The sequence below is a fragment of the Monodon monoceros genome, unplaced genomic scaffold (genome assembly GCF_005190385.1).
Source record: "Monodon monoceros isolate NGI ecotype Baffin Bay Population unplaced genomic scaffold, NGI_Narwhal_1 Super_Scaffold_1, whole genome shotgun sequence".
NCBI classification, from domain to species: Eukaryota; Metazoa; Chordata; class Mammalia; order Artiodactyla; family Monodontidae; genus Monodon; species Monodon monoceros.
Genome location: NW_021703765.1, coordinates 73,334,053 through 73,348,852, shown reverse-complemented (window position 1 = coordinate 73,348,852; position 14,800 = coordinate 73,334,053). Strand labels below are relative to the sequence as shown.

General features: G+C 51.2%; 1 long non-coding RNA gene across 1 annotated transcript in view; it reads right to left on the bottom strand.

Annotated features, from left to right (window-relative positions):
* Positions 1 to 723: 723 nt before the first annotated feature.
* Positions 724 to 14,800, bottom strand: part of LOC114899133 — a 24,818-nt gene continuing 10,741 nt past the window's right edge. The window contains exon 3 of the long non-coding RNA XR_003794517.1: positions 724 to 1,885. This is a non-coding gene — a long non-coding RNA (uncharacterized LOC114899133). The remainder of the gene's footprint in view (positions 1,886 to 14,800) is intronic.

Genomic DNA, 14,800 nt, shown 5'->3' with positions numbered 1-14,800 from the left:
CCCCTAATGAAATAATGGATCCATCCTACAAACAGTCATCAGCAGCTACTCATAAACCAAGAAGAAAGACAAGTGGGGCTTCCCTGGTGGCGCAGTGGTTAAGAATCCGCCTGCCAACACAGGGGACACGGGTTCGAGCCCTGGTCCGGGAAGATCCCACATGCCGTGGAGCGACTAAGCCCGTGCGCCACAACTACTGAGCCTGCGCTCTAGAGCCCACGAGCCACAACTACTGGGCCCGTGTGCCACAACTACTGAAGCCTACACGCCTAGAGCCAGTGCTCTGCAACAAGAGAAGCCACTGAATAAGAAGCCAGTGCACCACAACGAAGAGTAGCCCCTGCTCGCTGCAACTAGAGAAAGCCCGTGTGCAGCAACAAAGACCCAACACAGCCAAAACTAAAAATAAAATAAATAAAGTTTGAAAAAAAAAGAAGAAAAATAAGTGACATTGCAAGTCTTTTGATGCGAGCACACACCACCAGGACTTCCCTGGCTTCCCAGTGGTTAGGACTCTACGCTTCCGCTGCAGGGGGCACGGGTTCCATCCCTGGTCGGGGAGATCCCACAAGCCGCACAGCGCGGCCAAAAATAAATAAATAAATAAATAATAAAAGTGAAAAAAATAAAAAGTACATACCACCATCCATGAAGGCGATTTGCCAAAAGAATGGACTCTGAAGCTCATCAAACATCTCTTTCTAACCACTGGTCTATAGGAAATACAGGGGACAGAGAAACACAATAAATGACACTACAGGGATGCAAATGGCAACAGCCAGAATGATTCCATTATTTCTACTGACAATTTTTTCAGGGAAAAGAAATGGGAAGTGGACGTAAGAGATATATAATCAAAAACAATGTAGACACATTGCCTGTAACCTAACTGGAACAAACCAACTGTGATAAAATAAGAAGAATGGAGATGACTGGGAACTACTGAGTACTAACTGGGTATTTCATAAGATTACCCAGTCATTGCTTTTGGGGTGTGTGTGTGATAACAGTCTTGTAGTTGTTTTTTAAAATTTTTATTCTTATTTTTTGGAGATACACACCAAAGTATTTACAAATGAAATGATATGGTGTCTGCATTTGCATTAAAACAATCCAGTGAGGGTACGTAAATGAAACAAGATGGGCCATGAGTTGATAATTATTGAAGTGGTGGTGGGTATATGGGAATTCCTTCTACCAGTTGCTGTACTCTTTTACGTTGGAAATGTTTCAGTAAAAAAAAGTTTGGAGGGAATTCCCTGGTGGTCCAGTGTTTAGGACTCTGCTCTTCCACTGCAGGGGGCGTGGGTTCTATCCCTGGTCGGGGAACTAAGATCCCACAAGCTGAGCAGCATGGCCAAATTAAAAAGAAAAAAAAAAAAATTTGGAGACCGCTAGCCCAGACCATGAAAACCAACAGACATATGACCCTCACTCTGACCAAATGGTGCCAAGGAGAAGGTTGGCTGAGGAGGAGTGAAGAAAGCTAATATTTATTGGGTGCAAATTCTGTGCCAAGCATTAGAATAAATTCTCTCTCCTGAGTGATTTTGTCTTTCCTTTTCATCAATTGTGGGCAACTGATCTGCTTGGCTCCATTTTATAGATGAGGAAACTGAGGCCCAGAGACCCAAAGTGACTTGCCATACGATGCCAAGACAAGACTAGGCGCTGATGAGCTAGGACATCTAGCCATTAGGATTTTTTTTTCTTTGTGACCTTGGACAATTACTTTTCCTCTCTGGGCCTCAGTTTCCCCAGTCTTAGAAGACTGAGCTCAAGATTCATAGGGTAAAGTTTACTCTTCGGTGTTCTTCTGCCACTCCTCCATGACCTTCCTGTTTCTTCCTTTCTTCTGTCTTCCCAGAAATGTGTCAGAGGCAGCCTGGTATGGAAGAAAGAGAAGTTGAGTCCTGGGTTCAAATTCTAATTCTGCCTTATGCAGACCTTGGTAAGTCACTTAACCTCTCTGAGCCTCACCTTCCCCAACAATAAAATAGGGATGAAAATAAGAACTACCTAGAATGATGGAGACGGTGGACAAAGGGTGCCCAGCTCAGAATCCAGGATTGTGTTCAAGTAAATGTGGGTCTCCTGCAGCTGTCTTCTCTCTCACGCTTCCTTTAAAAATGAAGCCCCCAGGAATTCCCTGGCGGTGCAGTGGTTAGGACTCCAAGCTTCCACTGCAGGGGGCACGGGTTCGATCCCTGTTTGGGGAACTAAGATCCCGCATGCTGCGTGTGCAGTGTGGCCAAAAAAATAAATAAAAATAAAATAAAATAATAAAAAATAAAATAAAAATGAAGCCCCCCCCATCTTCCATTCACAGCTCCCTTTTCTGATTTATATTTTTCCATATGACTCAGCACCACTAAACATTTATTTTTCCTCTTTATTTTGTTTCTCATTATTCTCTCCCACATTAGAAGGTCCTTGGGGACAATTATTTTTATGTGCTAGGCTCGCTGCTATATCCTTAGACCGAGATGCATATGGCCCCTTGGTAAACATTTGCTAAGGAATGAATGAGTTGAGTGAATGGATATTAGAGCCTGTAATGGGACCTTTAGATAAGGTCCACTGCAAGTCAGGAACAGGGCACAGGTCTTGCACAGAGTAGCTGGTCCATAAATACTTTTGTTCTCCTTTTACGGGGACCCCAGAATCTGCTGAGGTTACCTTAGTCAACGTTAAGCTACACTCCATTTACCTGAGGGCGTTCTGACAGTTTCCAGTTTTCGTGTTTCTGGTTATCCCCTAAATAAGCCTCCAAGTGCCTGTCCCAGTAGCTCAGAGTTCTTTGCACTGTATTTCACAGAGGACAGTGGCAGCTACTGTCCTGGGGCCATTTGCAGCTTCCCTGATCACAGAGGTTTGACTCAGTGCTTTGTTTAAAGGCAAAAAATGCATCAGCTCAGTGTCTTCACCCTTACGAAGGGGTTACCCAATGCTAAGGTCGGACTTGTCCACAGACCCTTTGGGGCAAAAGAGCTGTGCAGGAGTTATGGTGTTGGTGGAGGGGAAGGGGCAGCGATCTTTTGTCTAGGTGGGAAAGCTGAGGTTTTAGAGGGGGCAGAGCTGCCTAGAACATCACCCCAGAGGTGGGTGTGTAGGATGGAGGCATTGCTGAACACTCTGGGGAGAAAATTCCCTTCTCTGAGCCAAACCATCCCAAGCCAGACCTCGCTCCCCTCTGGGCCTATTGAGAAATATTCCCTGAGATGTTGTTGATAATGTCTTTCCTTTCTGCCTGAGCTCGTGGGATCTGTAGATTGCGCAGGCTTTCAAAGCCATGGCTCTTTCCCAGAAGAACCTTCCTAAGAGACCAAGCGCCCAATTCATTCCCTCTACACTTCAGCAGTTCTTACCCTGCTGTCCTCCAATGAACTCTTACAGGGGTGTCCCCGAATAGGATTCAGGCATCTATGAACTTGGATGACTCGCAGTGAAATCAGTATTTTCTTCCATTATGAATATAGGTGACCACCCACGGGAACACTCGCACTGGCTATGACTTGGTCACCAAAAGAATCACAGGTATTTTCATAATCGCGTTACAGGTGTAACTGAGATCCCCAAATGTTGTTTTGCTCGTCCCGACTTCAAAGGTACAACATTAGAGCCATGGCTGGATTGTGTGATTTAATGCGTTCCTAAGGAGCATATACGTTACTATATATATTCATTTAGTAACTACGCTACTATTATATTTTTAATATTGCTTTTACTTAAAATTGTAATCCTATGTCTTGTAAAAAGAGAATTCCAAGGCGGTATCCACAGGCTTCACGAGATTGCCCAAGGGCTCTGTGGCCCAAAAAGGTGGTGAAGCTGTTCTTGGTGATGGAGAAAACAAAGGGAGGGTTTGAGTCATGATTCTGAGGCTCAGGGAAGAGCAGAGCCTAGAAACCCCAAATCAGAGCACAGGATGCTTGATGCTGCCGTAGCATTAAGAAGCTCTAGGAAAGCATGCTGAGCAGTGCTCTCCAACGCGTCCAAAGGGGTACGAGGGGCTTCCCTGGTGGCGCAGTGGTTGAGAGTCCGCCTGCCGATGCAGGGGACACGGGTTCGTGCCCCGGTCCGGGAAGATCCCGCATGCCGCGGAGCGGCTGGGCCCGTGAGCCATGGCCACTGAGCCTGCGCGTCCGGAGCCTGTGCTCCGCAACGGGAGAGGCCGCAACAGTGAGAGGCCCGCGTACGGCAAAAACAAAAACAAAAAGGGGTACGAGGGTGGCAGCTGAACATAGCTTTATATGGAACTAAATCCCCGAGGAAGAGAACCATTCCCCTTTCAATTCTTTTTCGGACCTTCGGACTAAGTCCAGGCTCAGATGAGCGCCCACCTCCCTGTCTCGATCACCCTTCTAACAATCACTGCAGCATCAGCAAAGCGAGAGCGAGCCTCCAGCTCAGAGCCTTGTAATGTTGCTTTCTTTCCACTGCTCGCCATTTTCTGGGTTCCTTCTACTGCTGGGAAGTGAGACACAAGTTTGATTTACGGTATCCAGCTAAAGATTTAATTTTCAACAAGTTAGGTGTTTTGAAAAAGTGAGTAGATGCGGACTTCCCTGGCGGTCCAGTGGTTAAGACTCCGTGCTTCCACCGCAGGGGGCACAGGTTCGATCCCTGATCAAGGAACAAAGATCCCGTATGCCACACAGTGCGGCCAAAAAAAAAGTGAGTAGATGACTGAAACATATGTTAAGGAAATCACTGTGAAGGTGAAACCAAGGTATATAAAAAGATCTGCCTCCCCAGCCACTCCCAATTTTACCAGTAATGGAATGGAGGCCAGATACTTGCCCAGTGCCTGCTAATTCTCAGGCAAAGTGCTTGGCTTTCCCCTGTGGCTTCTCTGGTAGTCCGTGGCCTGCAATCTGCTCCCTCCCAGACTCCTAGACCTCTGTGGGGCTGAGGGGAGAAAGTCGGAGACTCAAAGTTCCCAGCATGGGTGTCAAACATGCCTTCTGAGTGCCCTGGCTCCAGGGTCCCCCGTCCTGAAGGACCCAGCTGAGTGGGCCTTTCATCGGCCTCTGAGAGGTGGCAACAAGTGTTGGGGCAGAATGCCTGCTGCCCACTGCCCCCACTTCTGCGGACCTGGCCAAGCGCTGGGAGGACTGGAAGCAAGATTCCAGAGGCATCTGGATATTATCAGTCACTCAACTGTCTGGCCAGTAGGCTGTGGTGGGGCTGGTGGCAGGGGGCAGAACCTGGCTGGAGGGTAGAGTTAGGAATCCCACACAGATTCCTGGGGCCAGACCCAGCTCCCGGCGGGAGGGAGGAGGGTGGCTGTGATGGACCGGCTGCAACCCCTGCACCCTGCCCAGCCCTCATTAGGCGGTAGCACCAAAGGGATCAGAAATTCAAATGATGACGTTTGTCTGATAGAGGAAACAGACAAGGTGGGAGGGGGTTGGCGGGCAGTGGGGAGGGAGCGGCACTTGAGGACAGCAACAGGGAAGGGGGGTGCGAGGGGGTGGGCAGAGCTTGCCCTCTGGTCCACTTGAAGATTCCTGCTTCAAAACTAACCCTGATGGCTTCCAGACAAGTCGGCACCAAGGGTCATTTCTGGAGGCTGTAAGTGTTGCCAATGGCAGCTGTAAGCACAGGTGTAAATCTGTCCATGCATTCCTCTGCGTCCCCCCCCCAGCTCTCTGCACCTGAAGCAGGTCCCCTGTATAACTACAGGCCCACTCAGGAGGCCTAAACACACAAACACACACACACATCCACATGAGCACGCATGCCCACGGTTAATGCTTGGCCTGCCTTGGGGTGTACAATTCTTTTTTTTTTTTTTAGTGCTCCTTTAAAGCAAACTCTATCAGCTGTTTGTGAAAGCAAAGCAAACACAAGCCTTGCAAGAAGACCAAGAAGCAGCAGCAGGAAGAGGAGGAAGAAAAAGGAAAAGAAATCCTTTTATTTGCTACCATGAAAATGTCCTTTTAAAATACCTTTCTCAGCAGACTGGGAGGCCAGTAAGGGAAGAAGCAGGGCCAGAGGGAAGATGAGCCCTGGTTTATTTGAACTAGTTGGAGTGATGCTTCGGGGAGGCGGGAAACGTCATCTTAACCAGGCTCCTCTCTAGTATCTAACCCCCTCCTCATCGCTCACCACCTTCCCCTGGTTAAACAAGGATCTGCTCTCCCAGGAATAGCTGGGGACGTTCCCCATCCCCCCCCCCATCCTCCTCCAGAGGGAGCAGCTGAGAAATTGCATGCACAGCCCCTCTCCATCTCGCCCAGTGCACTCTTGAGAATCTGGAGGACTCTGGTGGAATGTTTCCTCTTCTTGGCCAACTGGACCCTACCAACCAAACCTTCCTTGTGGGGTTGAGTGACTATGTATTGGGGGGAGGAGACAGGCTTCCATGCCTAGCCGATGGCAAAGAGAGAAACGCATTGTCTTTTTGCACACTGACTCGGAAGCTCTCAGCCACACATTCCCCCACCCCTACCCCAGAGGCCTTGTAGGGGGCCCCTGGAAACCCCTAATGAATGATAACTTATCTCCTAAATTGCTGGTATCTGACGCTTCGTATGGTGTGAAAACCATATTCCCTTAAGGCTGGAGGCTACTTCAGGAATTGGTCAGTTGCAGTAGCTCAGTCATGATTGAATGGAGGCATTTATACTGTGCTAGATAATCTTCTAGCAAGTTAAGGCATATGTCGGGGGAGGGGGCCAGGGCGTGTGGCTGGGCTGCCCCAGACCTCCCTGGGCTATCATTTCCCCACCGTCTCTCTTCTCTCTACTTTGGGGCATTCCTCTTCCATGCCCTTTCCTTCTGTCCCACATTTTCCTCTGTCGTTCGTTCTCTGTGCTTCTAGTTGCTTTTCTCTTTGTCTCCTGAGTTTATCTCTCTGCCTCTCTGCGGGTGGGTAAGGGTCTCTGTCTATCTCTCGGTGTCTGTCTGTCTTCCTCTGTTTTCTCCTTCCTCCCTTCTCCCCAAGTGTCCCCTTTCTCTCTTGCTTTCACTCTCTCCACACTCCCTTTCGTCATCCTTCTCCGTCTCTCCAACTTTCCTTTCTCATCACTCCCCTCCCCCATGCGCTCTCAGGCTCGGAAGGAGTGGTCCCAGTGTCCTCGAGGATTGAGGAAAGGGATGGTGGACTCCTGCTGCTGACTACAAATTGGGCAGCTGCTGTCTGGGCCTCAGAGTCTGGGGTCATCAGCCATACACAGCTGCGCTGAGAGCCAGGAGGCATCCAGGACCCCTCCCAGGAGCCTGAAATCCCTTCAGCCCCGGTCACAGGCAGCCCCCTCCCCATTTACAGAGCTCCTTGCCCCGGGGGCTCTGCCCAAGGATGCTCCAGGCACCCAATCACGTTCCTTCATTTTCCACAAGTGCCATTCCCTCAATAGATCTGACAAACTTTTTTTCTCAGTTCGGGAGATGGAAATGGCCTGGGGCAGATGGGGGGGCGGGGGGGGGGGGGGTGGTGGAAAAGGCATTGGACCCCAAGTCAGGACACCTGGTCTCCAAGTCCTACTGGGACCTGAACTCCAATGCAAGGGAAGGAAGAGAGCACTGTCTCTCCTGGATCACTTGCGGTTTTGAGATCCTGAGATTCGGGAAAGGAGCCCACAGCGGCACTAAACCTGGATTGGGAGGCTTGAGGAAGGCTCTCACTGTAGGATCAACTTGGGAGGAGGCCAAGGAGCTTTAGGCTGAGCTGGAAACGGAACTGGGTAAGAGAGCAATGCTAATAGAGAGAGGGCTTAATATATGCTAGGTAGTCTTCTAAGAAAAAGAATATGTTCTTGAGGATACTCTAAATATATATAGTATATATTTTTAGTATATATGTGACGTACTAAGTATATATACACTGAGTCAATACGTTTAGTAAATACATATATAAATATACTAAGTATATACTGATTGTATCTATTATATATAGATAGTTATATATAGAGAGAGATAGATATATAGATTGTTTTATGATATCTAGAGAGACGGACAGAGAGATTAGGGTGCCCAGCTAATGCTTAACGAGCACTTACTATGTGCCAGGGGTTAGACTGAGTGCTGTACACGTGATCTCATTTGCTCCTTGCCTTGGTCCTCTATGGCAGGACCTATTATCCCCAGTTTTCAGAGGGGGCAACTGAAGCTCAGAAGAGTTAAGGGACTCCTCCAAAGCTCCAAGGCTCTAACAGGCCCCCTTTTAAAGCGCAGTAGCAGGTGTGCCAACACTTTGCTGGAACGCACCTTGTCTGAGGCCGCAAATGTACCAAGGCCAGCAGCAATTACAGTGGAGCGGGCAGCGCCACAGGCAACCAGTCTTCCCCACACCGGAGCGCGCACCTGCTGGCTAGGACCTGGATTGTCCTCGCCTCCAGGTAGCCGGGCACACCCATGCGGCGAGCTGAGCCCCACCAGTCTGTAGGTCGCGCCTGGGGGAGACTGGGGTCGTGGAAGTGGATAACAGTCCTCGGAGAGGGGGAGAGGGAGAGGGCGGGCGGCCGTGGTTCCAGTCTTGACTCCCCTCCACACACGGGAACCGCGGTCCCGCCACCCCCAATCCGTTGGCCATTCCTCCTCTCCCAACTGTTTCGTCTGTCGCTTCTCTGATCTGAAAGGGGCGGAGAAACTGAGGCCCAAAGCAGTTTGCGCCAAACGCGTGCGCCAAGCTCGCCAAGCTCTTGCGTGCGCGCCTGACAGGGACTTGGCGAGCGGAAGCCACAGTCCCTGGCCTCCCGCGAGGGGCAGGAAGCGAATGCCAAGCGCGGCGCGGGCACCTCGGGGCCTTGAGCGAAGCCAAAGTCGGTGAAGCGGGCAAAAGAAGAAAGAAAAAACGCGGTTCCGGACTGCTGTTTGGAACGCAGGCATTCATCGAATCATCCACTGGGGTCTGCTCCTAGGACCCCGTGGATGCGGCTTGGGGAGGGGCTGGGCGGGCGGGCGGCGGAGCAGGGAGGGCATGGAATCGGATCGAGTTTGCTTCTGTCGCTCGGATCCTGGCAGTTGGTGGCAGCTGGATGTCAACCCGGCTCCAAGCCTCGAGATGTGAACAGCTACCTGGACAAGTGGAAGAAAGTGGGAGAGACTCTGGCCTCAACTTCCGAGTCCGGATTCGAGGGGGAGGAGGAGAGAAACAGAAAGACTGGTGGGTGGGAGACCAAAGTGGAGACTGAGCGCGAAAGACCAAGAAAGAGGGAAAGAAGTAGAGTCCGAGAGAGATTCGGGCCTTAGCTCTAAGCTGGAGGAGGCAACGCGATTCTGGCGACCCTCTTCCTGTACATAAATATTCAGTGCCAGGCCAGCAGGACCTCTGAAGACCCCCTGAGCTCTTGGCGGGATCAAGGGGCAGGCACCGAATGCCTGATTCAGGGTGAAACCCTTAGCCGTGGCATCCGCTTTGCTGTGTGACTCTAGGAAAATCACTCCACTTCTCTGAGCCCCCAGTTCCACCCCTCTAGTTCAGAAAAGGGCACTGGCACGTGGCACAAAAAGACCTTGAAATAAGTGAGTTTACGATTGGTGTCTCCCCTTCCTTCCCTCCAACAGAGCTGCTTTGGACGGAAACACCGGGATCTTCGCTGCCAGGGTTACCGCAGCGAGACCGGAGGAGGTGCTGGAGGAACAAAGTAAGGCAGGCACACCGCAGGCGCTCAGCAGTTGCTCGTGTGCCCCAGGCCTGCCTCAGTCCTAAGTCCTCATCGCATGGGGACACGGGTCACGGGTTACCGAAGCCTTTCAAAGCCGTGCATTATCTCAGTGTTCTAACCGCAGCCGGGAGCCCGGATCCTAGGTGACCCAAGGATGAAGAGTCGTGTACCCAGGAACACACAGCAGGCCAAGGGCTCCAAAGCCCGTGTTCATTTCCACCCTGTCTCCCCAAGTCAGCGCTTCTTGGCATCCCCAGCGCCGTTCCCAGACCACCCAGCCCCAGATCTGCTAGGCGGAGGCTGAGGCTTTGGAGGGAGACGTCCCAGACGAAGAACTTGGAGAGAGACGAAGCTGGGAGAGGGGTGGGAAACCCCGAGCAAAGCTCAGGAGAGGGGGCGACGGCAAAGACCGAAAAGGGAAGAGAGAAGCGGAAGGAGGGAGACAGAAAAAGGGAGAGAGACGCGGAAAGCTAGAGCCCGAGGGAGCGCGGGAGCGCGCGAGCCCGCTCCGGGGCGCGGGGTGCTGGGGCGCCGGGTGCAGGACAGCCCGAGGCGCCCAAGCCGGGTTCCCCGCCGCGCCCCACCCGGCCCAAAGGGGAGCGCCCCACCGACCAATTTGGCTTGCACAAAACCCGCGCCCCAGGGGTCTTTGCCAGGCCGCTGGGGCTTGATTCATTTCTTGACTAATTAACTGGAAGCTACGTCGCCCCTTCTTTCAGGGCCCAATTAATTCGCCGCGGGCGGTGGGGCGGGGGTCTTGCGGCCGAGGCGCCCGCCTGGAGCCCCTTTGTGAAGGGCTGTCTGGACCATATTGATTCTACATACACACACGTCCCCCTCCTTCCTTCGTACAAAAAAAAAAAAAAAAAAAAAAAGTCTTGAAAGCTCTGGATTTCGCAGTTTAAGAAGGTTTGTCAGACTCGGAAACCGCCCTCCCCCCCTCCCCCGCCATTGCATTTGCTTCCAGAAGGAAGGGACCAAAGGATCAAAGCAGCTGCAGATCTGCCTGGGAAAGGTTTAAATGGAATGTCTCCTCCCAAAAGGGCAAAGAAGTACAGGAAACAGATCACCTCTCTGTACCTACCGTATGTATGCGCGGTGCACCTACGACCTTGTCGTTAAAAGCCAGACAAGAAGTTAGACCATCCCCAGGTTGAATCTCAGCTCCACGAGGGACCAACTAGCTGTAGGAGCTCGGGCAAGTCTGTATGTCTCCGCATGACTCAGTTTCCTCATCTGGGAAATGGGCATCATTGAGAAGGCGCCTGCCTCCTCGGATTGTTGTATTTAGTGGGCTGATGTGTGGGAAAGCTCTTAGAACATTATCTTCCTCGTGGGTATTTCACAAATCTTATCTCCAATAAATAGGATTTTTTTAAACAAACCCATTTCGCAGATGAGGAACAAAGGGCTAAGGAGAGCGGACCGGCTGCAAAAAGATGCGGGTGTCTGATTCCAAGGCCGAGAAACTCCAGAACGAAATTTACCAGAGCTTCGAGAGCGCTTGGCGGGCTGGCTGGGTGTGGAGAGCACTCTCCGGACCTAGTGTTCCCAGAGGCTCCCTCGTGTGAGGCTTGAGGCTTCTTCCCGTCCACCTACCCCCATCCTCGCTCCAGTTCGGTAACTTAAGCGGGGGAGCGGGAAACCCTAAATCCCGAAACCTTTTGGGTGCAGCAACGCGGCACCCAGCGCGCAGCAACGAGGGCGATTTCCGAGCGGTCGTCGAAATCGTCGAATCGATTGTATTGACCTCGCCGTGGGTCAGCTTGTCTCTTCTATCGATCAAACCCAACGAAGTCTAGGATAAAAATATAGACGGAAGGAAATCACAGCTGTCTTTGTAAAGCTGGTGGGAAGTGGGCTTGCCGCTGTGCGAGGGCGCGTGGGTGACTCAAGGCTGTCCCACCCCCTCGCAGCGAGTCGGGGGAATGAGCTTCTCACCCCACTGCCCTTTATTCGATCACTGATTCATTTTTTAGTTTGTTCTATTTTTAAAACATAGAAACCAAACAAGAATTAAGTTTATTCAATCAAACAACATTTGATGAACACACCGCACGTGCCAGACTGCGCCGGGCACTGGGGTACTGAGGGGAGGGGTCTGCACAGAAACATAAAACCCTGGTGGGGGGGGTTGTAAAATCTTCTTTGCGGTCACTTTTTAGCAATGCGACCTCGGAGGAGACTCCCTAGCTCTCTGTCCCACAATTTCTGGTCTGTAAAGAGCAGCCATGCTGCTCAGTCCTAGGCTAGGTGTACCTGCTGAAAGGAAAAAACAAAAACAAAAAAAAACGGATCGGAGAGTCTAGAGGTTAGATCCCTCATCACAGCCCCAAGGCAAGGTCGGAGCTGGGACGAGCAGATCTGGGGATGGCCTTTGCAACCTCAGTGGGTATAAACTTCTGCTCCCCCTAAGCTGGCCCAGGATGACCATGCCCGGCCAGGTCAGTAGCGCCACCAGGATTTCCAGGGCTCCCAGACTCTGCCTCTTCCCGGGAGCGAAAATTCACCCAGCCTTCCCTCTCCCCAGAGCGCAGAAGAGCTGGGGGCTGACTTTAGTTCAGCCTTCCTGCCCTAAGACCTGGAGCTTCAGCCCTCTCCCACACCACCTTTCCTGGGCCTTGACTTTCCTCATCTTTAAAATGGGAATTCTCTCTCTTTTTTTTAAACTGCAGTGAACAAAGCTCAGGACCATAAGCATCAAGCTGGCGAGGACCCATCTCTTCACCCACGTGTCTCCGGTGTTCAGCAGAGTACGGGGGCAAATAAGCCTCTCGGTCAGTATTTTGTGGGATGACCAAGTGGATGTTTCTATCCACTACACCAAATTTCTCTTCCCACTACCAACTTTTCACTGTCTCGTGTCAGAATCTGTCTGGGGGAGCAGCTAACAAATTTAATGCCGTTTTTTAATAAGTACTCTTTGGAAGTGGTCACTTGTTTTTCATGTGCACAGAGAAACCCCTGTAGTTCGATGCCTTCTTTCCCTTTCTTCACTGACTTTCATTCCTATATCAAAAGATTATTTACTGAGGACCTACCAAGTACCAAGCAGTGGGATCAGAGCTGGAGATGTGATGAGTCCCATCCCTCCAGGAGCTTACAAGGTGGAGAACTAATACTAGACTCTCCTACCAAGGCCATGTAGCCGATTAACTTCTTTGGTTAAGGTTGATTATTTTTTTCTCCTTTCTAGCTCTATAAGAAACTTTGGACAAGATTGCAATGTCTAACACAGTGCCTGGCACACAGAAAGCACTCAGTAAGTGTGGCGTGAATTTATTCTTCCCCAAATTGTAGCCCACAGCTCCTCCTTTGGCTGTGCAAGGGCCAGCCTGAGGTCTTAAGTGCCTTCAGAGAGACACTCCCAAATGAGGACTCTGGCAATGTGCAGTGCCCCAAGTCCCCAAGGAGCCAGAGATCATCCCAGCCCTGAGATTCCCAATTCCAGATGCAATTCTGGTTGGTAAGGCCAGCCACTCAGATTAGACGGAGCATACCTGGGCCGGGGGACCACGGGATTGGCCTTTGCAAAACGGGACATTGGACGGTGAGGTTCTGCAAACCGTGTACACTTTCTGCATCTCCATTACCTATCAGGCTGTCCTCCTTTCCAGACCACTCCCCCCAAATGCGAGCGCGCGCACACACACACACACACACACACACCCCTTTCCCAGTAAACAGGAGCTAGTGCAGGTGACACCTAAGAAACGAGGCACTAGTTTGCCCTGAGAACCATCTTTCCCCACATCCCCGTTCTTGCCCAGCCTCTCTTGGTCCAGCTCCCTGATCTGGCGGGGCTCTGGGTGACCCTCTCCCGCTCCAGACTCCAGGAACAGCTCCGGTCCCCTGGTGCATCGGGACTGCCACTGTGATCGCTCAAAACCGAGGTCCCAATCCCGCGCGTCGGCGGAGATTCGCTCAGGCCTTGCGGGGTACAGGAGGACGACTGTCCGCCAGCCTCGTCTCCCCCCAGCGCCATCCAGCGGGCGAGACGGCAAGGGCACCCTGGGCAGAGGTTCCTGGCGAGTCCCTCCCGAAACGAGGTACGGAGGTTTCCAAGCGGGAAGTGGTCCCTTCCTCCAGCCACCCCCCACCTCCAACTTAGGGCACATCTATCTCCTACCCTCCCCAAGTACTCCCCGCATTGCTTAAGGCTGATTCGGGTTCACCCAGCGTTCAATCCCCTCCCACCCCCTTTTATTTATGCCCAACATATGCACTGGACAGGGAAGTTTTTAAAGGAAGGGGGAAAAGGAAAAGAAAGAAAAGTGGGGAAAATAGTGTTTGCTCCACTGCTTAGAAACTTTCCTGTGGCAGCTCGGGGGTTTCATCCCAGGCTGGGTTGACGCTTTGCCTCTTTTTGTTGCGGACATGTTAAATCCTGCCTTCCTAATTCTACACCCATGACCTGATACTGGCTGGAGTCAGGCGCCTTGATTCCCTGCCCTTGCATGCAACCTGGGCTGGAAAGCCTCCTCCCGCGTGATCCCCGTGGGTGCCAACCCCCCGGTGATGGGTCTCCAGAGTGGCAACTCAGCCGTGGACAGAGCTCTACACGCAGAGGGTGAAAAACACCCCTCTTGATACACCCGGAATGTTATCGCTAATTTTTTGGAAAAGTGCCTGTGTACACACATATTACATATATTATTGAGCGGGTTAGCTCAAGACTAAAAACAGCGAACAGCACTTGGGGTGGGGTGGGGTGGGGGCGTATTCTCCAATTCCCTGCTAATTTGTAACAGACAGACTTTATTGCTCCGAGAGAAAAGGAGTAACTGCGGTGCCGCAAAACAAATTTCACTCTGTCTATATTGATCAAATGGGAGTCAGCCCCGTGAGGTGTGATTACAATGCACTTTTGAATCTGAGATTTAATTTCATATTTGGGGCTACTTGGAAGTCCATATATACACACTTGTACCCACATAGAACATCTTAGAAACACACATGCATATTCTATTATGTTTAAATAACGCAGGGAAGTATAGCCTTGAAGTTGGGCCCATAAACCGCTCAGCTAGCTCTCCAAACATTAGGAAGATCTAAACTGAAGCTCAAAAAGCATCTGGCTCTACTCTCTGAAAGCCCACCTCTTCTCCAGATTCAGCTGGGGGCAATGTTCTGATACCCCAACTAAAGGGAATTTACTTTTTTTTTTTTCTTATCCCTCTCTCACC